Source organism: Scyliorhinus torazame, chromosome 4 (genome assembly GCF_047496885.1).
Source record: "Scyliorhinus torazame isolate Kashiwa2021f chromosome 4, sScyTor2.1, whole genome shotgun sequence".
In the NCBI taxonomy this organism is placed as follows: domain Eukaryota; kingdom Metazoa; phylum Chordata; class Chondrichthyes; order Carcharhiniformes; family Scyliorhinidae; genus Scyliorhinus; species Scyliorhinus torazame.
Window position 1 is genome coordinate 47320207 of NC_092710.1, and position 24450 is coordinate 47344656.

The following is a 24450-nucleotide window of genomic DNA, read 5'->3' on the forward strand; positions in this document are numbered from 1 at the left end:
AGATATGGTCCTGTGTAATGAGGCAGGATTGATTAATGATCTTATAGTTCGGGATCCTCTTGGAAGGAGCGACCACAATATGGTGGAATTTAAAATACAGTTGGAGGATGACAAGGTAAAATCAAACACTAGTGTTTTGTGCTTAAACAAAGGCGATTACAATGGGATGAGAGAAGAACTAGCTAAGGTAGACTGGGAGCAAAGACTTCATGGTGAAGCAGTTGAGGAACAGTGGAGAACCTTCCGTGCAATCTTTCACAGTGTTCAGAAAAGGTTCATACCAACAAGAAAGAAAGACGGTAGAAAGGGGAAAAATCGACCGTGGATATCTAAGGAGGTGAGGGAGAGTATCAAATTGAAGGAAAAAACATACAAAGTGGCAAAATTTAGTGGGAGACTAGAGGACTGGGTAGTCTTTAGGGGACAACAGAAAGCTATAAAAAAGCCATAAAGAAGAGTAAGGTAGACTGTGAAAGTAAACTGGCTCAGAACATAAAAGCAGATAGTAAAAGCTTCTACAAATATCTAAAACAAAAAAGAGTCGCTAAGGTAAATATTGGTCCTTTGGAAGATGAGAAGGGAGATTTAATAATAGGAGACGGGGAAATGGCTGAGGAGCTGAACAGGTTTTTTGGGTCAGTCTTCACAGTGGAGGACACAAATAACATGCCAGTGACTGATGGAAATAAGGATATGATAGGTGAGGACCTTGAGAGGATTGTAATCACTAAGGAGGCAGTATTGGGCAAGCTAATGGGGCTAAAGGTAGACAAGTCTCCTGGCCCTGATGGGATGCATCCCAGAGTGTTAAAAGAGATGGCTCGGGAAATCGTAAACGCACTAGTGATAATTTATCAAAATTCACTAGACTCTGGGGTGGTCCCAGAGGATAGCAAAGTAGCAAACGTGACACCACTGTTTAAAAAAGGAGGTCGGCAGAAAGTGGGTAATTATAGGCCGGTAAGCTAAACTTCGGTTGCAGGGAAAATGCTGGAATCTATCATTAAGGAGGAAATAGCGGGGCACCTGGAGGGAAATTGTCCCATTGGGCAGACGCAGCATGGGTTCACAAAGGGTAGGTCATGTCTGACTAATTTGGTAGAATTTTTTGAGGACGTTACCAGTGCAGTAGATAACGGGGAGCCAATGGATGTGGTATATCTGGATTTCCAGAAAGCTTTTGACAAGGTGCCACACAAAAGGTTGCTGCATAAACTAAAGATGCATGGCATTGAGGGTAAAGTGGTAGCATGGGTAGCGGATTGGTTAACTAACAGAAAGCAGAGAGTGGGGATAAATTGGTGTTTCTCTGGTTGGCAACCTGTAACTAGTGGGTTCCCTCAAGGATCAGTGTTGGGCCCGCAGTTGTTCACAATTTACATAGACAATTTAGAGTTGGGGACCAAGTGCAATGTGTCAAAGTTTGCAGACACTAAGATGAGTGGTAAAGCAAAAAGGGCAGAGGATACCGGAAGTGTGCAGAAGGATTTGGATAGGTTAGGTGAATGGGCTAGGTCTGGCAGATGGAATTCAATGTTGCCAAGTGTGAGGCAATCCATTTTGGGAGGAATAACAGCAGAATGGATTATTATTTAAACGGTAAGATGTTAAGATGCATTGGGACCTAGGTGTGCTGGTGCACGAGTCGCAAAACGTTGGTGTGCAGGTGCAACAGGTGATTAAGAAGGCTAATCGAGTTTTGTCTTTCATTGCTAGAGGGATGGAGTTCAAGACTAGTGAGGTTATGCTGCAATTGTATAGGGTGCTGGTGAGGCCGCATCTGGAGTATTGTGTTCAGTTTTGTGCTCCTTACCTGAGAAAGGACATATTGGCACTGGAGGGAGTGCAGAGGAGATTCACTAGGTTGATCCCAGAGTTGAGGGGATTGGATTATGATGAGAGGTTGAGTAGACAGGGACTGTACTCATTGGAGTTTAGAAGGATGCGGGGGGGATCTTATTGAGACATATAAAATTATGAAGGGAATAGAAAGGATAGATGTGGGCAGATTGTTTCCACTGGTCGGGTAAAATGCGAGTGAAATTTGAAGAATTTGAGAAAGGAAACCAAAGGGAGGCTGCCGGTCTGCTTGCGAGGGAAATGAGCTGGAGAGGCTGAATTACCAGTGAAGGAAATTCAAAAGATACAATATGAGACTTTGAAGTGAGCTATGAAAACATTTTCATAATGGGCCCTGATAGCTCAGTCGGTAGAGCATCAGACTTTTAATCTGAGGGTCCAGTGTTCAAGTCCCTGTTAGGGTTTTGATTATGGCTCAAGGCGTTTGCTTCCCAATGAACGGCAGGAAATAAAAATGAAAAATGCAGGATGCTTTATGGAAAGTGGAAGAACCGTGACAACGTCGTGTTTGCCAAATTGCAACAGCCGTCCAGAATTTTAAAGAATTTTTGCTAGATTTTCAGTTGATGTAAAAACTCTCTCCTGGTCTTATCCAGCATTATACCACTGTAGTAATCTGGCAATGTTTAATCACTTCCCAATTCGCAAAATATTTCCTGTTTGTATACTTCTTTCCAGCATAACTGCTTTTAAATTAATAACTTTCAGAATAACTGCAATTTTTACAGTTTCAAAAGCCCAATGCCGATGAATATTTTAATTTGCACTCTCAAAGTCAGCAGGTGAAATCAACAATACTGATGTTTAATCAAAACAATTGAAATCTGCTCTACACTTGCAAAGCTTCTTTGCAGATTGGTGCTGTGGCCTAGATGGTTAAAGAGCTTGTATTGTAAACAGTAGATCCTGAGTTCAAATCTCAGCAGTACCTTTATACATTCAGGTCAAAGCATGTAGCCTGTGAAGAATGCTCTTCATTTAATGGTGAACACAGAAAATGTTGACATCAATTCTGTGGTACTGACCTTCAAAATTGTTTTCGCTTGTTTTATGTCAAACTTGATTCAAACTTCCATATCTCCCATTTTTCACGCAACTTCCATGTTCCTCATCTACTCCATTGCATGTAACCTCGCTTCAGCTCTGAATAAGGATCACACGGATTTGAAACATTAACTTTGTGTCTGGTTCCACAGACGTCCTCAAATTTGATGAGCTTTAATCCAATCATTTTTAGTTTCTCATGCAGATTCACAGATTTACTCTGATGAAGAGTGACCCAGCCTCGAAACGTTAGCTCGGTTCTCTCTTCACAGATGCTGCCAGACCCACTGAGATTTTCCATCATTTCCTGTTTTTTTTCAGATTTCACATCTGCAGTAATTTGCCTTTTTATTGGACGATATATGTTGCTGCATGTCAGCAAGAACGATTTGGGCGGGATAAAGGATGGGGCGTTTTCCATGAAGATGTGGCATTGACAGACCTATTTACACCCTGAAACTTTGCGATTTGCATAATTTGCTACTTTACTCGATGAGCTTACTTGCGTTCACACTCTGCCACAACAAACAACAGATGACACCCTTTATTCCCTCTCTCAAAATACAATCTGTATCTCTGCAGCTTCCCACTGATATCTCAGCGAACTAACCGTAATCTTCAATGTCTTGAAGTCCCAGTGCATGTCCCTGGGTAACAACAGTTGTCACATCACAGGTCATTGGTAAAATGCGAGTCCAAGTTGAAGAATTTGAGAAAGAAAGCCGAAGGGAGGCTGCTGGTCTGCTTGCGAGGGAAATGAGCTGGAGAGGCTGAATGACCAGTGAAGGAAATTCAAAAGATACAATATGAGACTTTGAAGTGAGCTGTGAGAATGCTTTTTAAATGGGCCCTGATAGCTCAGTCGGTAGAGCATCAGACTTTTAATCTGAGGGTCCAGGGTTCAAGTCCCTGTCAGGGCTTTGATTTTGGCTCAAGGCATTTGCTTCCCAATGAACGGTCGGAAATAAAAATAAAGAATGCAGGATGCTTTATGGAAAGTGGAAGAACCGTGACAACGTCGTGTTTGCCAAATTGCAACAGCCGTCCAGAATTTTCAAGAATTTTTGCTAGATTTTCAGTGAATGGAATAACTCTCTCCTGGTCTTGTCCTGCATTATACCACTGTAGTTTTCTGGCCATGTTTAATCACTTCCCAATTCGCAAAATATTTCCTGTTTGTATACTTCTTTCCTGCAGAACTGCTTTTAAATTAATAACATTGAGAAATAACTGCAATTTTTACAGTTTCAAAAGGCCAGTGCTGATGAATATTTTAGTTTGCACTCTCAAAGTCAGCAGGAGAAATCAACAATACTGATGTTTAATCAAAACAATTGAAATCTGTTCTACACTTGCAAAGTTTCTTTGCAGATTGGTGCTGTGGCTTAGATGGTTAAAGCACCTGTCTTGTAAACAGGCGATCCTGAGTTCAAATCTCAGTGGTGCCTTTATACATTCTGGTCAAAGCATGTAGCCTGTGAAGAATGCTCCTCATTTAATGGTGAACACAGAAAACGTTGACATCATTTCTGTGGTACTGACCTTCAAAATTGTTTTCGCTTGTTTTATGTCAAACTTGATTCAAACTTCCATATCTCCCATTTTTCACGCAACTTCCATTTTCCTCATCTACTCCATTGCATGTAACCTCGCTTCATCTCTGAATAAGGATCACACGGATTTGAAACATTAACTTTGTGTCTGGCTCCACAGACATCCTCAAATTTTATGAGCTTTAATCCAATCATTTTTAGTTTCTCATGCACATTCACAACATGTGCAGTATTTTCCTTTGAATGCACGACAGGATTGACCTCAGGAAATCCAGTAGGAACATTCTGAATGTCTGTCAGCGATGTCTCTGGGCAAAGATTGAATGATTAAATGATTTACTCTGATGAAGAGTGACCCAGCCTCGAAACGTGAGCTCGGTTCTCTCTTCACAGATGCTGCCAGACCCACTGAGATTTTCCATCATTTCCTGTTTTTTTTCAGATTTCACATCTGCAGTAATTTGCCTTTTTATTGGACGATATATGTTGCTGCATGTCAGCAAGAACGATTTGGGCGGGATAAATTGTTGGGGCATTTTCCATGAAGATGTGGCGTTGACAGATCTATTTACACCCTGAAACTTTGCGATTTGCATAATTTGCTACTTTACTCGATGAGCTTACTTGCGTTCACTCGCTGCCACAACAAACAACAGATGACACGCTTTATTCCCTCTCTCAAAATACAATCTGTATCTCTGTAGCTTCCCACTGATATCTCAGCGAACTAAACGTAATCTTCAATGTCTTGAAGTCCCAGTGCATGTCCCTGGGTAACAACAGTTGTCACATCACAGGTCATTGGTAAAATGCGAGTCCAAGTTGAAGAATTTGAGAAAGAAAGCCGAAGGGAGGCTGCCGGTCTGCTTGCGAGGGAAATGAGCTGGAGAGGCTGAATGACCAGTGAAGGAAATTCAAAAGATACAATATGAGACTTTGAAGTGAGCTCTGAAAACATTTGTGCAATGGGCCCTGGTAGCTCAGTCGGTGGAGCATCAGACTTTTAATCTGAGGGTCCAGGGTTAAAGTTCCTGTCAGGGCTTTGATTTTGGCTCAAGGCGTTTGCTTCCCAATGAACGGTAGGAAATAAAAATAAAGAATGCAGGATGCTTTATGGAAAGTGGAAGAACCGTGACAACGTCGTGTTTGCCAAATTGCAACAGCCGTCCAGAATTTTCAAGAATTTTTGCTAGATTTTCAGTGAATGTAAAAACTCTCTCCTGGTCTTGTCCTGCATTATACCACTGGAGTTTTCTGGCCATGTTTAATCACTTCCCAATTCGCAAAATATTTCCTGTTTGTATACTTCTTTCCTGCAGAACTGCTTTTAAATTCATAACTTTCAGAAATAACTGCAATTTTTACAGTTTCAAAAGCCCAGTGCCGATGAATATTTTAGTCTGCACTCTGTGGCGCACAAAGACTCCGTGAGACAAATAGAGTGAAGTCGATGAGGCTTTATTAAACGTGTCTGTTCCCCAGCAGCCCAATAGTAAACTGGCCTGCGGGGGAAGGCACCGGCTTCTTACACTTCGCCTTCAGGGCGGAGTATGAGGTCAACGGCCAACCAGGACCCGGGATCTGTCAGCCAATGACATTAGGGCTTCCAGTCCCACATGACCCCCAATACATACTACCACATTCACCCCTTGTCAAAAATGAACCCGGCGGGGTGATGCTTCGTATGGTGGTAAGGGTTTACAGTTCTGGTCCTGGGAGGATAGAACAGTTACATGGTAGTACCGTATTGGACAGTATCGTCCTGTTACAACTATTTACAGAGGATATAGGAAAAACAAAATGTTTATTGGACAGTCCATCTTTGTTTTACATCGACGCCACGAGTCGGTCGGGCGGTCTGGTCGTCCGTGTCGATCGCCTCGGCCCCGGCGGTGGTGGTGGTGCTTGTACCAGCGTTGTCGCCTCCGGGAGCCGCACGGTTTCAGCTGTCGGTGCAAAGGGGAGGGGGACTGATCCTCCTGGGAAGGGGGCGGTCGCGGGGTGCGGCGGTGGCAGGAAGGGGGGCGGTTGGGTTGATGGTGCCGGGGGGGTGTGCGTGGTGCCGGCGGGCGCCAGATCCCGCATGGAGACCGTGTCCTGTCGGCTGTCGGGGTACTCCACGTAGGCGTACTGGGGGTTTGCGTGGCGGAGGTGAACCCTTTCGACCAACGGGTCCGCCTTATGTGCCCGCACGTGCTTTCGGAGCAGGATGGGTCCTGGGGCCGCCAGCCAGGTCGGCAGCGACGTTCCAGAGGAGGACCTCCTAGGGAAGACAAGGAGACGCTCGTGAGGCGTTTGATTAGTGCTCGTACATAATAACGACCGGATGGAATGGAGAGCGTCCGGGAGGACCTCCTGCCACCGTGAAACTGGGAGATCCCTGGACCGTAGGGCCAGTAGGACGGCCTTCCAGACCGTGCCGTTCTCCCTTTCTACTTGCCCGTTCCCCCGGGGGTTGTAGCTGGTCGTCCTGCTTGAAGCTATACCCTTGCTGAGCAGGAACTGGCGCAGCTCGTCATTCATGAAAGAGGACCCCCTGTCGCTGTGGACGTATGCGGGGTAACCGAACAGTGTGAATATTCTGTTCAGGGCTTTAATGACTGTGGCCGCGGTCATGTCGGAGCAGGGAATGGCAAAAGGGAAGCGGGAGTATTCGTCCACTACATTAAGGAAATACGCATTGCGGTCGGTGGAGGGGAGGGGCCCTTTGAAATCGAGACTGAGGCGTTCAAAGGGGCGGGAAGCCTTAATCAGGTGCGCTCCATCTGGCCTGAAAAAATGCGGTTTGCATTCTGCGCAGATGTGGCAGTCTCTTGTGACTGTACGGACCTCCTCTAAGGAGTATGGGAGATTGCGGGACTTGATGAAGTGGTAAAACCGAGTGACCCCCGGGTGGCAGAGGTCCTCGTGGAGGGCTTGGAGGCGGTCAATTTGTGCGTTGGCACATGTCCCGCGGGATAGGGCATCAGACGGCTCGTTCAGCTTTCCGGGCCGGTACAAGATCTCATAGTTGAAGGTGGAGAGTTCGATCCTCCACCGCAAGATCTTGTCGTTCTTGATCTTGCCCCGCTGTGCATTATCGAACATGAAGGCTACCGACCGTTGGTCAGTGAGGAGAGTGAATCTCCTGCCGGCCAGGTAATGCCTCCAATGTCGCACAGCTTCCACTATGGCTTGGGCTTCCTTTTCCACTGAGGAGTGGCGGATTTCTGAGGCGTGGAGGGTTCGGGAGAAGAAGGCCACGGGTCTGCCTGCTTGGTTAAGGGTAGCCGCTAGAGCTACGTCAGAGGCGTCGCTCTCGACCTGGAAGGGGAGGGACTCGTCAATGGCGCGCATCGTGGCCTTTGCGATGTCCGCTTTGATGCGGCTGAAAGCCTGGCAAGCCTCTGTCGACAGCGGGAAAGTCGTGGTCTGTATTAGGGGGCGGGCCTTGTCTGCGTACTGGGGGACCCACTGGGCGTAGTATGAAAAGAACCCCAGGCAGCGTTTCAGGGCTTTTGGGCAGTGCGGGAGGGGAAATTCCATGAGTGCGCGCATACGTTCGGGGTCGGTGCCTATTATCCCATTGCGCACTATGTAGCCCAGAATGGCTAGCCGATCGGTGCTAAAAACGCACTTGTCCTCGTTGTACGTGAGGTTCAAGGCTTTGGCAGTCTGGAGGAATTTTTGGAGGTTGGCGTCGTGGTCCTGCTGTTCGTGGCCGCAGATGGTTACATTGTCGAGGTACGGGAACGTGGCCCGTAACCCATGTTGATCAACCATTCGGTCCATTTCCCGTTGGAAGACCGAGACGCCGTTTGTGACGCCAAAAGGGACCCTTAGGAAGTGGTATAATCGCCCGTCTGCCTCGAAGGCTGTGTACCTGCCGTCACTTGGGCGGATGGGGAGCTGATGGTAGGCGGACTTGAGGTCCACGGTGGAGAAGACTTTATACTGGGCAATCCGATTGACCATGTCGGATATGCGGGGGAGAGGGTACGCGTCTAGTTGTGTGTACCTGTTGATGGTCTGGCTATAGTCAATGACCATCCTTTGTTTCTCCCCTGTCTTCACTACTACCACCTGCGCTCTCCAGGGACTATTGCTGGCCTGGATTATGCCCTCCTTTAGTAGCCGCTGGACTTCGGAGCGAATGAAGGTCCGGTCCTGGGCGCTGTACCGTCTGCTCCTAGTGGCGACGGGTTTGCAATCCGGGGTGAGGTTCGCAAACAAGGACGGGGGTTGCACCTTGAGGGTGGCGAGGCCGCAGATAGTGAGTGGGGGTATGGGGCCGCCGAATTTAAACGTAAGGCTCTGTAGGTTACATTGGAAGTCTAAGCCCAGCAAGGTGGGGACACAGAGTTGGGGAAGGACGTTAAGTTTGTAGTTTTTGAATTCCCTCCCCTGTACCGTTAGGGTAACTATGCAGAATCCCTGGATCTGTACGGAGTGGGATCCTGCAGCTAGGCAAATCTTTTGTGCGCTGGGGAAGGTAGTTAAGGAACAGCGTCTTACCGTGTCGGGATGTATAAAACTTTCCGTGCTCCCGGAGTTGACTAGGCATGGCGTCTCGTGGCCGTTAATTAGGACCGTTGTCGTCGTCGTCGTCTGGAGAGTCCCGGGCCGAGCCTGATCGAGTGTAACCGAAGCGAGCCGTGGTTGTAGTAGTGGGGTGGGGTCCGTTGTTGCCGTCCAAGATGGCGTCGGGGATGGACAAAATGGCCACCCCCATACCTCGCCCGTAGCTGAGGGGTCACAAGATGGCGTCGGGGGTGGACAAAATGGCCGCCCCATGCGTCGTACAGGTCGGGGGCGGTCCAAGATGGCGGGGCCCCTCCTCCCCTCGTGGTGGTCGGGACCCAAAATGGCAGCGTCTGCGGGTCGCACATTGAGTGCTGGGGGGGTCTGGGGGGCGCTAGGACCGCGCGGAGTTCCTGCATTGCGAGCGCCCGGGCCGCGGGCGCTAGGACCGCGCGCGCTAGGACCGCGCGGAGTTCCTTGGCTGCGAGCGCCAGGGCCGCGGGCGCTAGGACCGCGCGGAGCTCCCTCGACGGGGACAGCGGTGGTCGGGGCCAAGGCCGGCGGGTCAGTACTGCGAGCGCTGGGACCGTGAGGAGGTCCCTCGCCGGGGACGGAGATCGGGGTCCAGGTAAGTTGTATTGCCGGCGGGTCAGGCGTGGGGCGCGGGACGGGGGTGAGGGCCCAGGTCGGCGGCGCTGGCGGGTCAGGCGTGGGGCGCGGGACGGGGGTGAGGGCCCAGGTCGGCGGCGCCGGCGGGTCAGTCGTGGGCCGCGAGCGCTGGCACCGCGCGGAGCTCCCTCGCCGGGGACAGCGGTGGTCGGGGCCCAGGCCGGCGGGTCAGGCGTGGGGCGCGGGACGGGGGTGAGGGCCCAGGTCGGCGGCTCCGGCGGGTCAGTCGTGGGGCGCGGGACGGGCGTGAGGGCCCAGGTCGGCGGCGCCGGCGGGTCAGGCGTGGGGCCGCGAGCGCTGGCACCGCGCGGAGCTCCCTCGCCGGGGACATCGGTGGTCGGGGTCAAGGTAGGTGGCGCCGGCGGGTCAGGCGTGGGGCGCGGGACGGGGGTGAGGGTGGCGTTCGGGATGCGAAAAACCCCCTCCTCTCCGTGGAGAGTGTTGGCCGGCACCCAAATCGGGAGCGCCGGCGGCGGGTCGTACATGGGCTGCGGGGAGGGGGGTTGGGGAGCGTAGGCGGCGTGCAGGGCTCCCAGATCTCCCGGGGCCGCGGTGATCGGGACCCAAAATGGCGGCGCCTGCGGGTCGCACATGGCTTGCTGGGGGGGTTGGGAGGCATAGACTGCCTGTAGGGCTCCCTGTTCTCCCGGGACGGCGGCGACCACGCGGGATCGGCACACCACCGCATACTGGCCCTTTTTCCTGCAGCTTTTGCAGATGGCTGCGCGGGCCGGACAGCGTTGTTGGGGGTGCTTCGCCTGGCCGCAGAAATAACAGCGGGCGCCCCCGGTGCGACTCGGCGTTTGGACTGCGCAAGCCTGTGGGGTGTCCGGGGGGGGGGGCGGTAGGGGGTTTGCCGCGGCGGGTACGTACGGGGCCCAATGGCCTGCCGCGCGGTCGGGGCCGTAGGCGCGGGTATTACGCGCGGCTACGTCCAGCGAGGCTGCCAGGGCCCGTGCCTCTGAGAGTCCTAGTGACTCTTTTTCTAGAAGTCTTTGGCGGATTTGGGAGGATTGCATACTTGCAACAAAAGCATCGCGCATTAACATGTCCATGTGTTCGTTTGCGTTCACCGACGGGCAGCTGCAGGCTCGTCCCAAAATCAGCAGCGCGGCGTAGAACTCGTCCATCGATTCTCCGGGAGCTTGCCGTCTTGTCGCGAGCTGGTAGCGAGCGTAGATTTGGTTAACTGGGCGAACAAAGAGACTTCTCAGTGCTGTGAAGGCCGTCTGTAAATCGCGGGTGTCTTCAATGAGGGTGAAAATCTCCGTGCTCACCCTCGAGTGCAGGACCTGCAGTTTTTGTTCGTCTGAGACGCGGCCTGTGGTCGATGTGATGTAGGCCTCAAAGCAAGTCTGCCAGTGTTTGAAGGCTGCTGCCGCATTCACTGCGTGGGGGCAGATCCTCAGGCATTCTGGAATGATCCTGAGCTCCATAGTCCTTTTTAGGCACGCTTAATAAATTGTGGCGCACAAAGACTCCGTGAGACAAATAGAGTGAAGTCGATGAGACTTTATTTAGCGTGTCTGTTCCCCAGCAGCCCGATAGTAAACTGGCCTGCGGGGGAAGGCACCGGCTTCTTATACTTCGCCTTCAGGGCGGAGTATGAGGTCAACGGCCAACCAGGACCCGGGATCTGTCAGCCAATGACATTAGGGCTTCCAGTCCCACATGACCCCCAATACATACTACCACACACTCTCAAAGTCAGCAGGAGAAATCAACAATACTGATGTTTAATCAAAACAATTGAAATCTGTTCTACACATGCAAATGTGTCTTGCAGGTTGGTGCTGTGGCTCAGATGGTTAAAGCGCCTGTCTTATAAACAGGAGATTCTGAGTTCTAATCTCAACTGTACCTTTACCTGTTCAGATGAAAGCATGTAGCCTGTGAAAAATCCAACTCATCTAATGGTGATCACAGAAAACATTGACAACATTTCTGAGGTACTGACCTTCAAGATTGCTTTCCTTTGCTTTATGTCAAACTTCCATATCTCCCATTATTCACACAACTTCCATTTTCCTCATCTACTCCATTGCATGTAACCTCGCTTCAGCTCTGAATAAGGATCACACGGTTTTGAAACATTAACTTTGTGTCTGGCTCCACAGACATCCTCAAATTTTATGAGCTTTAATCCAATCATTTTTAGTTTGTCATGCACATTCACAACATGTGCAGTATTTTCCTTTGAATGCACGACAGAATTGACCTCAGGAAATCCAGTAGGAACATTTTGAATGTCTGTCAGCGATGTCTGTGAGCAAAGATTGAACGATTAAATGATTTACTCTGATGAAGAGTGGCCCAGCCTCGAAGCGTTAGCTCGGTTCTCTCTTCACAGATGCTGCCAGACCCACTGAGATTTTCCATCATTTCCTATTTTAATTCAGATTTCACATCCGCAGTAATTTGCTTTTTTATTGGACGATATATGTTGCTGCATGTTAGCAAGAACGATTCGGGCGGGATAAATTATTGGGCGTTTTCCATGAAGATGAGGCGTTGACAGATCTATTTACACCCTGAAACTTTGCGATTTGCATAATTTGCTACTTTACTAGATGAGCTTACTTGCGTTCACTCTCTGCCACAACAAACAACAGATGACACCCTTTATTCCCTCTCTCAAAATACAATCTGTATCTCTGCAGCTTCCCACTGATATCTCAGCGAACTAAACGTAATCTTCAATGTCTTGAAGTCCCAGTGCATGTCCCTGGGTAACAACAGTTGTCACATCACAGGTCATTGGTAAAATGCGAGTCCAAGTTGAAGAATTTGAGAAAGAAAGCCGAAGGGAGGCTGCCGGTCTGCTTGCGAGGGAAATGAGCTGGAGAGGCTGAATCACCAGTGAAGGAAATTCAAAAGATACAATATGAGACCTTGAAGTGAACTATGAGAACATTTTTCTATTGGGCCCTGGCACCTCAGTTGGAAGAGCGTCAGCCTTTTAATCCGAGGATCCAGGGTTCAAGTCCCTCTCAAGGTTTTGATTTTGGCTCAAGGCGTTTGCTTCCCAATGAACGGTAGGAATTAAAAATAAAGAATGCAGGATGCTTTATGGAAAGTGGAAGAACCGTGACAACGTCGTGTTTGCCAAATTGCAACAGCCGTCCAGAATTTTCAAGAATTTTTGCTAAATTTTCAGTGAATGTATAAGCTCTCTCCTGGTCTTGTCCTGCATTATACCACTGTAGTTTTCTGGCCATGTTTAATCACTTCCCAATTCGCAAAATATTTCCTGTTTGTATGCTCCTTTCCAGCAGAACGTCTTTTAAATTAATAACTTTCAGAAATAACTGCAATTTTTCAGTTTCAAAAGCCCAGTGCCGATGAATATTTTAGTTTGCACACTCAAAGTCAGCAGGAGATATCAACAATACAAAATTTAATCAAAACAATTGAAATCTGTTCTACACTTGCAAAGTTGCCTTGCAGATTGGTGCTGTGGCTTAGATGGTTAAAGCGCCTGTCTTGTAAACAGGAGATCCTGAGTTCAAATCTCAGCAGTACCTTTATACATTCAGGTCAAAGCATGTAGCCTGTGAAGAATGCTCCTTGTTTAATGGTGAACACAGAAAACGTTGACAACATTTCTATGGTACTGACCTTCAAGATTGTTTTCGCATGTTTTATGTCAAACTTGATTCAAATTTCCATAATCTCCCGTTTTTCATGCAACTTCCATTTTCCTCATCTACTCCATTGCATGTAACCTCGCTTCAGCTCTGAATAAGGATCACACGGATTTGAAACATTAACTTTGTGTCTGGCTCCACAGACATCCTCAAATTTTATGAGCTTTAATCCAATCATTTTTAATTTCTCATGCAGATTCACAACATGTGCAGTATTTTCCTTTGAATGCACGACAGGATTGACCTCAGGAAATCCAGTAGGAACATTTTGAATGTCTGTCAGCGATGTCTGTGAGCAAAGATTGAATGATTGAATGATTTACTCTGATGAAGAGTGACCCAGCCTCGAAACGTGAGCTTGGTTCTCTCTTCACAGATGCTGCCAGACCCACTGAGATTTTCCATCATTTCCTGTTTTTTTTCAGATTTCACATCCGCAGTAATTTGCCTTTTTATTGGACGATATATGTTGCTGCATGTCAGCAAGAACGATTTGGGCGGGATAAAGGATGGGGCGTTTTCCATGAAGATGTGGCATTTGCAGATCTATTTACACCCTGAAAATTTGCGATTTGCATAATTTGTTACTTTACCAGATGAGCTTACTTGCGTTCACTCTCTGCCATAACAAACAACAGATGACACCCTTTATTCCCTCTCTCAAAATACAATCTGTATCTCTGCAGCTTCCCACTGATATCTCAGCGAACTAAACGTAATCTTCAATGTCTTGAAGTCCCAGTGTATGTCCCTGGGTAACAACAGTTGTCACATCACAGGTCATTGGTAAAATGCGAGTCCAAGTTGAAGAATTTGAGAAAGAAAGCCGAAGGGAGGCTGCCGGTCTGCTTGCGAGGGAAATGAGCTGGAGAGGCTGAATGACCAGTGATGGAAATTCAAATGATACAATATGAGACTTTGAAGTGAGCTATGAGAACATTTTTATAATGGGCCCTGGTAGCTCAGTTGGTCGAGCATCAGACTTTTAATCTGAGGGTTCAGGGTTCAAGTCCCTGTCAGGGTTTTGATTTTGGCTCAAGGCGTTTGCTTCCCAATGAACGGTAGGAAATAAAAATAAAGAATTTAATGGAAAGTGGAAGAACCGTGACAACGTCGTGTTTGCCAAATTGCAACAGCCGTCCAGAATTTTCAAGAATTTTTGCTAGATTTTCAGTGAATGTATAAACCCTCTCCTGATCTTGTCCTGCATTATACCACTATAATTTTCTGGCCATGTTTAATCATTTCCCAATTCGCAAAATACTTCCTGTTTGTATACTTCTTTCCTGCAGAACTGCTTTTAAATTAATAACTTTCAGAATAACTGCAATTTTTCAGTTTCAAAAGCCCAGTGCCGATGAATATTTTAATTTGCACTCTCAAAGTCAGCAGGAGAAATCAACAATACTGATGTTTAATCAAAACAATTGAAATCTGTTCTACACTTGCAAAGCTGTCTTGCAGATTGGTGCTGTGGCTTAGATGGTTAAAGAGCCTGTCTTGTAAACAGGAGATCCTGAGTTCAAATCTCAGCAGTACCTATATACGTTCAGGTCAAAGCATGTTGACTGTGAAGAATGTTTAATGGTGAACACAGAAAATGTTGACAACATTTCTATGGTACTGACGTTCAAGATTTCTTTCCCTTGAACTATGTCAAACTTGATTCAAACTTCCATATCTCCCATTTTTCACGCAACTTCCATTTTCCTCATCTACTCCATTGCATCTAACCTCGCTTCAGCTCTGAATAAGGATCACACGGATTTGAAACATTAACTTTGTGTTTGGCTCCACAGACATCCTCAAATTTTATGATCTTTAATCCAATCATTTTTAGTTTCTCATGCAGATTCACAACATGTGCAGTATTTTCCTTTGAATGCACGACAGGATTGACCTCAGGAAATCCAGTAGGAACATTTTGAATGTCTGTCAGGGATGTCTGTGAGCAAAGATTGAATGATTAAATGATTTACTCTGATGAAGAGTGACCCAGCCTCGAAACGTTAGCTCGGTTCTCTCTTCACAGATGCTCCCAGACCCACTGAGATTTTCCATCATTTCCTGTTTTTTTTCAGATTTCACATCTGCAGTAATTTGCCTTTTTATTGGACGATATATGTTGCTGCATGTCAGCAAGAACGATTTGGGCGGTATAAAGGATGGGGCGTTTTCCATGAAGATGTGGCGTTGACAGATCTATTTACACCCTGAAACGTTGCGATTTGTATAATTTGTTACTTTTCTAGATGAGCTTACTTGCGTTCACACTCTGCCACAACAAACAACAGATGACACGCTTTATTCCCTCTCTGAAAATACAATCTGTATCTCTGTAGCTTCCCACTGATATCTCAGCGAACTAAACGTAATCTTCAATGTCTTGAAGTCCCAGTGCATGTCCCTGGGTAACAACAGTTGTCACATCACAGGTCATTGGTAAAATGCGAGTCCAAGTTGAAGAATTTGAGAAAGAAAGCCGAAGGGAGGCTGCCGGTCTGCTTGCGAGGGAAATGAGCTGGAGAGGCTGAATTACCAGTGAAGGAAATTCAAAAGATACAATATGAGACTTTGAAGTGAGCGATGAGAACATTTTTGTGATGGGCCCTGATAGCTCAGTCGAGAGAACATCAGGCTTTTAATCTGAGTGGCAAGGGTTCAAGTCCCTGTCAACGTTTGATTTTAGCTCAAGGCGTTTGCTTCCCAATGAACGGTCGGAAATAAAAATAAAGAATGCAGGATGCTTTATGGAAAGTGGAAGAACCGTGACAACGTCGTGTTTGCCAAATTGCAACTGCCGTCCAGAATTTTCAAGAATTTTTGCTCGATTTTCAGTGAATGTATAAACTCTCTCCTGGTCTTGTCCTGCATTATACCACTGTAGTTTTCTGGTCATGTTTAATCACTTCCCAATTCGCAAAATATTTCCTGTTTGTATACTTCTTTCCTGCAGAACTGCTTTTAAATTAACAACTTTCAGAATCACTGCAATTTTTACAGTTTCAAAAGCCCAGTGCCGATGAATATTTTAATTTGCACTCTCAAAGTCAGCAGGAGAAATCAACAATGCTGATGTTTAATCAAAAGAATTGAAATCTGTTCTACACTTGCAAAGCTGTCTTGCAGATTGGTGCTGTGGCTTAGATGGTTAAAGTGCCTGTCTTGTAAACAGGAGATCCTGAGTTCAAATCTCAGCAGTACCTTTATAAATTCAGGTCAAAGCATGTAGCCTGTGAAGCATGTTTAATGGTGAACACAGATAATGTTGACAACATTTCTATGGTACTGACCTTCAAGATTGTTTTCGCTTGTTTTATGTCAAACTTGATTCAAATTTCCATAATCTCCCGTTTTTCATGCAACTTCCATTTTCCTCATCTACTCCATTGCATGTAACCTCGCTTCAGCTCTGAATAAGGATCACACGGATTTGAAACATTAACTTTGTGTCTGGCTCCACAGACATCCTCAAATTTTATGAGCTTTAATCCAATCATTTTTAGTTTCTCATGCAGATTCACAACATGTGCAGTATTTTCCTTTGAATGCACGACAGGATTGACCTCAGGAAATTCAGTAGGAACATTTTGAATGTCTGTCAGCGATGTCTGTGAGCAAAGATTGAATGATTGAATGATTTACTCTGATGAAGAGTGACCCAGCCTCGAAACGTGAGCTCGGTTCTCTCTTCACAGATGCTGCCAGACCCACTGAGATTTTCCATCATTTCCTGTTTTTTTCAGATTTCACATCCGCAGTAATTTGCCTTTTTATTGGACGATATATGTTGCTGCATGTCAGCAAGAACGATTTGGGCGGTATAAAGAATGGGGCGTTTTCCATGAAGATGTGGCGTTGACAGATCTATTTACACCCTGAAACTTTGCGATTTGCATAATTTGTTACTTTTCTAGATGAGCTTCCTTGCGTTCACACTCTGCCACAACAAACAACAGATGACACGCTTTATTCCCTCTCTGAAAATACAATCTGTATCTCTGTAGCTTCCCACTGATATCTCAGCGAACTAAACGTAATCTTCAATGTCTTGAAGTCCCAGTGCATGTCCCTGGGTAACAACAGTTGTCACATCACAGGTCATTGGTAAAATGCGAGTCCAAGTTGAAGAATTTGAGGAAGAAAGCCGAAGGGAGGCTGCCGGTCTGCTTGCGAGGGAAATGAGCTGGAGAGGCTGAATTACCAGTGAAGGAAATTCAAAAGATACAATATGAGACTTTGAAGTGAGCGATGAGAACATTTTTGTGATGGGCCCTGATAGCTCAGTCGAGAGAACATCAGGCTTTTAATCTGAGTGTCAAGGGTTCAAGTCCCTGCCAACGTTTGATTTTAGCTCAAGGCGTTTGCTTCCCAATGAACGGTAGGAAATAAAAATAAAGAATGCAGGATGCTTTATGGAAAGTGGAAGAACCGTGACAACGTCGTGTTTGCCAAATTGCAACAGCCGTCCAGAATTTTCAAGAATTTTTGCGTGATTTTCAGTGAATGTATAAACTCTCTCCTGGTCTTGTCCTGCATTATACCACTGTAGTTTTCTGGTCATGTTTAATCACTTCCCAATTCGCAAAATATTTCCTGTTTGTATACTTCTTTCCTGCAGAACTGCTTTTAAATTAACAACTTTCAGAATCACTGCAATTTTTACAGTTTCAAAAGCCCAGTGCCGATGAATATTTTAATTTGCACTCTCAAAGTCAGCAGGAGATATCAACAATACAAAATTTAATCAAAACAATTGAAATCTGTTCTACACTTGCAAAGCTGTCTTGCAGATTGGTGCTGTGGCTTAGATGGTTAAAGCACCTGTCTTGTAAACAGGAGATCCTGAGTTCAAATCTCAGCAGTACCTTTATAAATTCAGGTCAAAGCATGTAGTTGTGAAGCATGTTTAATGGTGAACACAGATAATGTTGACAACATTTCTATGGTACTGACCTTCAAGATTGTTTTCGCTTGTTTTATGTCAAACTTGATTCAAATTTCCATAATCTCCCGTTTTTCATGCAACTTCCATTTTCCTCATCTACTCCATTGCATGTAACCTCGCTTCAGCTCTGAATAAGGATCACACGGATTTGAAACATTAACTTTGTGTCTGGCTCCACAGACATCCTCAAATTTTATGAGCTTTAATCCAATCATTTTTAGTTTCTCATGCAGATTCACAACATGTGCAGTATATTCCTTTGAATGCACGACAGGATTGACCTCAGGAAATCCAGTAGGAACATTCTGAATGTCTGTCAGCGATGTCTGTGGGCAAAGATTGAATGATTAAATGATTTACTCTGATGAAGAGTGACCCAGCCTCGAAGCGTTAGCTCGGTTCTCTCTTCACAGATGCTGCCAGACCCACTGAGATTTTCCATCATTTCCTGTTTTTTTTCAGATTTCACATCTGCAGTGATTTGCCTTTTTATTGGACGATATATGTTGCTGCATGTCAGCAAGAACGATTTGGGCGGTATAAAGGATGGGGAGTTTTCCATGAAGATGTGGCGTTGACAGATCTATTTACACCCTGAAACTTTGCGATTTGCATAATTTGTTACTTTAATAGATGAGCTTACTTGCGTTCACACTCTGCCACAACAAACAACAGATGACACGCTTTATTCCCTCTCTCAAAATACAATCTGTATCTCTGCAGCTTCCCACTGATATCTCAACGAACTAGTGTAATCTTCAATGTCTTGAAGTCCCAGTGCATGTCCCTGGGTAACAACAGTTGTCACATCACAGGTCATTGGTAAAATGCGAGTCCAAGTTGAAGAATTTGAGAAAGAAAGCCGAAGGGAGGCTGCCGGTCTGCTTGCGAGGGAAATGAGCTGGAGAGGCTGAATGACCAGTGAAGGAAATTCAAAAGATACAATATGAGACTTTGAACTGAACTATGAGAACATTTTTGTAATGGGCCCTGGTAGCTCAGTCGGTGGAGCATCAGACTTTTAATCTGAGGGTCCAGGGTTCAAGTCCCTGTCAGGGTTTTGATTTTGGCTCAAGGAGTTTGCTTCCCAATGAACGGAAGTAATAATCAAAAATGCAGGATGCTTCAAGGAAAGTGGAAGAACCGTGACAACGTCGTGTTTACCAAATTGCAACAGCGGTCCAGAATTTTCAAGAATTTTTGCCTGGTTTTCAGTGAATGGAATAACTCTCTCCTGGTCTTATCCAGCATTATACCACTGTAGTTTTCTGGCCATGTTTAATCACTTCCCAATTCGCAAAATATTTCCTGTTTGTATACTTCTTTCCTGCAGAACTGCTTTTAAATTAATAACTTTCAGAAATAACTGCAATTTTTACAGTTTCAAAAGGCCAGTGCTGATGAATATTTTAGTTTGCACTCTCAAAGTCTGCAGGAGAAATCAACAATACTGATGTTTAATCAAAACAATTGAAATCTGTTCTACACTTGCAAAATTTCTTTGCAGATTGGTGCTGTGGCTTAGATGGTTAAAGCACCTGTCTTGTAAACAGGAGATCCTGAGTTCAAATCTCAGCAGTGCCTTTATACATTCAGGTTGAAGCATGTAGCTTGTGAAGAATGCTCCTCATTTAATGGTGAACACAGAAAATGTTGACATAGTTTCTGTGGTACTGACCTTCAAAATTGTTTTCGCTTGTTTTATGTCAAACTTGATTCAAACTTCCATATCTCCCATTTTTCACGCAACTTCCATTTTCCTCATCTACTCCATTGCATGTAACTTCGATTCAGCTCTGAATAAGGATCACACGGATTTGAAACATTAACTTTGTGTCTGGTTGCACAGACGTCCTCAAATTTGATGAGCTTTAATCCAATCATTTTTACTTTCTCATGCAGATTCACAGATTTACTCTGATGAAGAGTGACCCAGCCTCGAAACGTTAGCTTGGTTCTCTCTTCACAGATGCTGCCAGACCCACTGAGATTTTCCATCATTTCCTGTTTTTTTTTCAGATTTCACATCTGCAGTAATTTGCATTATTATTGGACGATATATGTTGCTGCATGTCAGCAAGAACGATTTGGGCGGGATAAAGGATGGGGCATTTTCCATGAAGATGTGGCGTTGACAGATCTATTTACACCCTGAAACTTTGCGATTTGCATAATTTGCTACTTTACTCGATGAGCTTACTTGCGTTCACACTCTGCCACAACAAACAACAGATGACACGCTTTATTCCCTCTCTCAAAATCGAATCTGTATCTCTGCAGCTTCCCACTGATATCTCAGCGAACTAAACGTAATCTTCAATGTCTTGAAGTCCCAGTGCATGTCCCTGGGTAACAACAGTTGTCACATCACAGGTCATTGGTAAAATGCGAGTCCAAGTTGAAGAATTTGAGAAAGAAAGCCGAAGGGAGGCTGCCGGTCTGCTTGCGAGGGAAATGAGCTGGAGAGGCTGAATTCCCAGTGAAGGAAATTCAAAAGGTACAATATGAGACTTTGAAGTGAGCTGTGAGAATGTTTTTGAAATGTGCCTTGGCAGCTCAGTCGGTAGAGCATCAGACTTTTAATCTGAGGGTCCAGGGTTCAAGTCCCTGTCAGGGTTTTGATTGTGGCTTAAGGCGTTTGCTTCCCAATGAACGGAAATAAAAATAAAGAATGCAGGATGCTTTATGGAAAGTTGAAGAACCGTGACAACGTCGTGTTTGCCAAATTGCAACAGCCGTCCAGAATTTTCAAGAATTTTTGCTAGATTTTCAGTGAATGGAATAACTCTCTCCTGGTCTTATCCAGCATTATACCACTGTAGTTTTCTGGCCATGTTTAATCACTTCCCAATTCGCAAAATATTTCCTGTTTGTATACTTCTTTCCTGCAGAACTGCTTTTAAATTAATAACTTTCAGAAATAACTGCAATTTTTACAGTTTCAAAAGGCCAGTGCTGATGAATATTTTAGTTTGCACTCTCAAAGTCTGCAGGAGAAATCAACAATACTGATGTTTAATCAAAACAATTGAAATCTGTTCTACACTTGCAAAATTTCTTTGCAGATTGGTGCTGTGGCTTAGATGGTTAAAGCACCTGTCTTGTAAACAGGAGATCTTGAGTTCAAATCTCAGCAGTGCCTTTATACATTCAGGTTGAAGCATGTAGCTTGTGAAGAATGCTCCTCATTTAATGGTGAACACAGAAAATGTTGACATAGTTTCTGTGGTACTGACCTTCAAAATTGTTTTCGCTTGTTTTATGTCAAACTTGATTCAAACTTCCATATCTCCCATTTTTCACGCAACTTCCATTTTCCTCATCTACTCCATTGCATGTAACTTCGATTCAGCTCTGAATAAGGATCACACGGATTTGAAACATTAACTTTGTGTCTGGTTGCACAGACGTCCTCAAATTTGATGAGCTTTAATCCAATCATTTTTACTTTCTCATGCAGATTCACAGATTTACTCTGATGAAGAGTGACCCAGCCTCGAAACGTTAGCTTGGTTCTCTCTTCACAGATGCTGCCAGACCCACTGAGATTTTCCATCATTTCCTGTTTTTTTTTCAGATTTCACATCTGCAGTAATTTGCATTATTATTGGACGATATATGTTGCTGCATGTCAGCAAGAACGATTTGGGCGGGATAAACGATGGGGCATTTTCCATGAAGATGTGGCGTTGACAGATCTATTTACACCCTGAAACTTTGCGATTTGCATAATTTGCTACTTTACTCGATGAGCTTACTTGCGTTCACACTCTGCCACAACAAACAACAGATGACACGCTTTATTCCCTCTCTCAAAATCGAATCTGTATCTCTGCAGCTTCCCACTGATATCTCAGCGAACTAAACGTAATCTTCAATGTCTTGAAGTTCCAGTGCATGTCCCTGGGTAACAACAGTTGTCACATCACAGTTCATTGGTAAAATGCGAGTCCAAGTTGAAGAATTTGAGAAAGAAAGCCGAAGGGAGGCTGCCGGTCTGCTTGCGAGGGAAATGAGCTGGAGAGGCTGAATTCCCAGTGAAGGAAATTCAAAAGGTACAATATGAGACTTTGAAGTGAGCTGTGAGAATGTTTTTGAAATGTGCCTTGGCAGCTCAGTCGGTAGAGCATCAGACTTTTAATCTGAGGGTCCAGGGTTCAAGTCCCTGTCAGGGTTTTGATTGTGGCTTAAGGCGTTTGCTTCCCAATGAACGGAAATAAAAATAAAGAATGCAGGATGCTTTATGGAAAGTTGAAGAACCGTGACAACGTCGTGTTTGCCAAATTGCAACAGCCGTCCAGAATTTTCAAGAATTTTTGCTAGATTTTCAGTGAATGTAAAAACTCTCTCCTGGTCTTATCCAGCATTATACCACTGTAGTTTTCTGGCCATGTTTAATCACTTCCCAATTCGCAAAATATTTCCTGTTTGTATACTTCTTTCCTGCAGAACTGCTTTTCAATTAATAACTTTCAGAATAACTGCAGTTTTTACAGTTTCAAAAGCCCAGTGCCGATGAATATTTTAATTTGCACTCTCAAAGTCAGCATGAGAAATCAACAATACTGATGTTTAATCAAAACAATTGAAATCTGTTCTACACTTGCAAAGCTGTCTTGCTGATTGGTGCTGTGGCTTAGATGGTTAAAGCGCCTGTCTTGTAAACAGGAGATCCTGAGTTCAAATCTCAGCAGTACCTTTATACATTCAGGTGTAAGCATGTAGCCTGTGAAGAATGGTCCTCATTCAATGGTGGACACAGAAAATGGTGACAACGTTTCTGTGGTACTGAACATCAACATTGCTTTCCCTTGATTTATGTCAAACTTGATTCAAACTTCCATATCACCCACTTTTCACGCAACTTCCATTTTCCTCATCTACTTCATTGCATGTAACCTCGCTTCAGCTCTGAATAAGGATCACACGGATTTGAAACATTAACTTTGTGTCTGGCTCCACAGACATCCTCAAATTTTATGAGCTTTAATCCAATCATTTTTAGTTTCTCATGCACATTCACAACATGTGCAGTATATTCCTTTGAATGCACGACAGGATTGACCTCAGGAAATCCAGTAGGAACATTCTGAATGTCTGTCAGCGATGTCTGTGGGCAAAGATTGAATGATTAAATGATTTACTCTGATGAAGAGTGACCCAGCCTCGAAGCGTTAGCTCGGTTCTCTCTTCACAGATGCTGCCAGACCCACTGAGATTTTCCATCATTTCCTGTTTTTTTTCAGATTTCACATCTGCAGTGATTTGCCTTTTTATTGGACGATATATGTTGCTGCATGTCAGCAAGAACGATTTGGGCGGTATAAAGGATGGGGAGTTTTCCATGAAGATGTGGCGTTGACAGATCTATTTACACCCTGAAACTTTGCGATTTGCATAATTTGTTACTTTACTAGATGAGCTTACTTGCGTTCACACTCTGCCACAACAAACAACAGATGACACGCTTTATTCCCTCTCTCAAAATACAATCTGTATCTCTGCAGCTTCCCACTGATATCTCAACGAACTAGTGTAATCTTCAATGTCTTGAAGTCCCAGTGCATGTCCCTGGGTAACAACAGTTGTCACATCACAGGTCATTGGTAAAATGCGAGTCCACGTTGAAGAATTTGAGAAAGAAAGCCGAAGGGAGGCTGCCGGTCTGCTTGCGAGGGAAATGAGCTGGAGAGGCAGAATGACCAGTGAAGGAAATTCAAAAGATACAATATGAGACTTTGAACTGAACTATGAGAACATTTTCGTAATGGGTCCTGGTAGCTCAGTCGGTAGAGCATCAGACTTTTAATCTGAGGATCCAGGGTTCAAGTCCCTGGCATGGTTTTGATTTTGGCTCAAGGCGTTTGCTTCCCAATGAACGGTCGGAAATAAAAATAAAGAATGCAGGATGCTTTGTGGAAAGTGGATGAACCGTGACAACGTCGTGTTTGCCAAATTGCAACAGCCGTCCAGAATTTTCAAGAATTTTTGCTAGGTTTTCAGTGAATGGAATAACTCTCTCCTGGTCTTGTCCTGCATTATACAACTGTAGTTTTCTGGCCATGTTTAATCACTTCCCAATTCGCAAAATATTTCCTGTTTGTATACTTCTTTCCTGCAGAACTGCTTTTCAATTAATAACTTTCAGAATAACTGCAGTTTTTACAGTTTCAAAAGCCCAGTGCCGATGAATATTTTAATTTGCACTCTCAAAGTCAGCAGGAGAAAT

General features: G+C 45.1%; 14 non-coding genes across 14 annotated transcripts; all 14 read left to right on the plus strand.

Moving 5' to 3' along the window:
• The first annotated feature begins 2191 nt into the window (after positions 1-2191).
• Positions 2192-2264, plus strand: trnak-uuu (transfer RNA lysine (anticodon UUU)). Its single transcript has one exon. It is a non-coding gene; the product is annotated as a tRNA-Lys (tRNA).
• Positions 2265-3751: 1487 nt separating this feature from the next.
• On the plus strand, positions 3752-3824 carry trnak-uuu (transfer RNA lysine (anticodon UUU)). The gene has a single exon. It is a non-coding gene; the product is annotated as a tRNA-Lys (tRNA).
• A 454-nt stretch (positions 3825-4278) lies between these two features.
• On the plus strand, positions 4279-4352 carry trnat-ugu (transfer RNA threonine (anticodon UGU)). Its single transcript has one exon. It is a non-coding gene; the product is annotated as a tRNA-Thr (tRNA).
• An 8724-nt stretch (positions 4353-13076) lies between these two features.
• Positions 13077-13150, plus strand: trnat-ugu (transfer RNA threonine (anticodon UGU)). Its single transcript has one exon. It is a non-coding gene; the product is annotated as a tRNA-Thr (tRNA).
• A 1074-nt stretch (positions 13151-14224) lies between these two features.
• Positions 14225-14297, plus strand: trnak-uuu (transfer RNA lysine (anticodon UUU)). Its single transcript has one exon. It is a non-coding gene; the product is annotated as a tRNA-Lys (tRNA).
• Positions 14298-14740: 443 nt separating this feature from the next.
• Positions 14741-14814, plus strand: trnat-ugu (transfer RNA threonine (anticodon UGU)). Its single transcript has one exon. It is a non-coding gene; the product is annotated as a tRNA-Thr (tRNA).
• A 1591-nt stretch (positions 14815-16405) lies between these two features.
• trnat-ugu (transfer RNA threonine (anticodon UGU)) lies at positions 16406-16479 on the plus strand. The gene has a single exon. It is a non-coding gene; the product is annotated as a tRNA-Thr (tRNA).
• Positions 16480-18069: 1590 nt separating this feature from the next.
• trnat-ugu (transfer RNA threonine (anticodon UGU)) lies at positions 18070-18143 on the plus strand. The gene has a single exon. It is a non-coding gene; the product is annotated as a tRNA-Thr (tRNA).
• Positions 18144-19208: 1065 nt separating this feature from the next.
• trnak-uuu (transfer RNA lysine (anticodon UUU)) lies at positions 19209-19281 on the plus strand. The gene has a single exon. It is a non-coding gene; the product is annotated as a tRNA-Lys (tRNA).
• Positions 19282-19731: 450 nt separating this feature from the next.
• Positions 19732-19805, plus strand: trnat-ugu (transfer RNA threonine (anticodon UGU)). Its single transcript has one exon. It is a non-coding gene; the product is annotated as a tRNA-Thr (tRNA).
• Positions 19806-20766: 961 nt separating this feature from the next.
• Positions 20767-20839, plus strand: trnak-uuu (transfer RNA lysine (anticodon UUU)). The gene has a single exon. It is a non-coding gene; the product is annotated as a tRNA-Lys (tRNA).
• Positions 20840-21289: 450 nt separating this feature from the next.
• trnat-ugu (transfer RNA threonine (anticodon UGU)) lies at positions 21290-21363 on the plus strand. The gene has a single exon. It is a non-coding gene; the product is annotated as a tRNA-Thr (tRNA).
• A 961-nt stretch (positions 21364-22324) lies between these two features.
• trnak-uuu (transfer RNA lysine (anticodon UUU)) lies at positions 22325-22397 on the plus strand. Its single transcript has one exon. It is a non-coding gene; the product is annotated as a tRNA-Lys (tRNA).
• Positions 22398-22846: 449 nt separating this feature from the next.
• Positions 22847-22920, plus strand: trnat-ugu (transfer RNA threonine (anticodon UGU)). The gene has a single exon. It is a non-coding gene; the product is annotated as a tRNA-Thr (tRNA).
• The last annotated feature ends 1530 nt before the right edge of the window (positions 22921-24450 follow it).